Source organism: Chinchilla lanigera, unplaced genomic scaffold (assembly GCF_000276665.1).
Source record: "Chinchilla lanigera isolate Chin_1 unplaced genomic scaffold, ChiLan1.0 scaffold00083, whole genome shotgun sequence".
Taxonomy (NCBI): domain Eukaryota; kingdom Metazoa; phylum Chordata; class Mammalia; order Rodentia; family Chinchillidae; genus Chinchilla; species Chinchilla lanigera.
In genome coordinates, this window is record NW_004955484.1 from 1,366,755 (window position 1) to 1,367,476 (window position 722).

Below are 722 nucleotides of genomic sequence, written 5' to 3' on the forward strand. Positions count from 1 at the left end.
CTGTTTAAATGCAGGACTTTCCAACCATTTTTGTATACCTAATGCATTGCATTTTCCTACTCCTGTAAGGCCATCTGTCTTTGCTTATTGTGTAAATAATTCCATTTGTTTCTCATGCACACTGGTGTGATCCCTTATGGCAACGCATTGATCTCTTTAGGTCGCTGCTCAGAAACATTCACACAGGAGACACTGATTTCCAGAGACACGTGCAGCACCTTAATAGCAAAATCCATATTTAAACAAATAGTTTGATGCATCCGAAGCCAGAGGGCTACTCATACTGGATATTGGGATTTCCTGGGTGAATGTATTTTATCACTTTCTTGTCTAAAAATTCATAGCATCAATGGCCAGGAACAAGAAGCACATCTGAAAGAGCCCATATTGGTGTTTTGCACTCCCTTTGTGAATCAGGCGTGAAGGTGATATTCAGTAATCCCTCCTTTCCAGTGTTCACCACCTATGTAATTTTTACCTCCCAAGTTTGGGCAGGACTTGAGATTCCATTCTAGCTGACAGACTATGGTGGGCATTAAGAGGCTTTGCCAGTGTAATTCAGGTCCCAAATCAGTTGACTGTTTTCTGCCATTTCCTCCATAAATACGTTTACTAGTACTCTCACTTCTTGTGTAGATTTGTATTACTGTGCAGTGTCATTTGCTTTGTCCTTAAGAATATGTTTTAGAACCAGGTGTGGCGGCACACACCCATAATCTCAG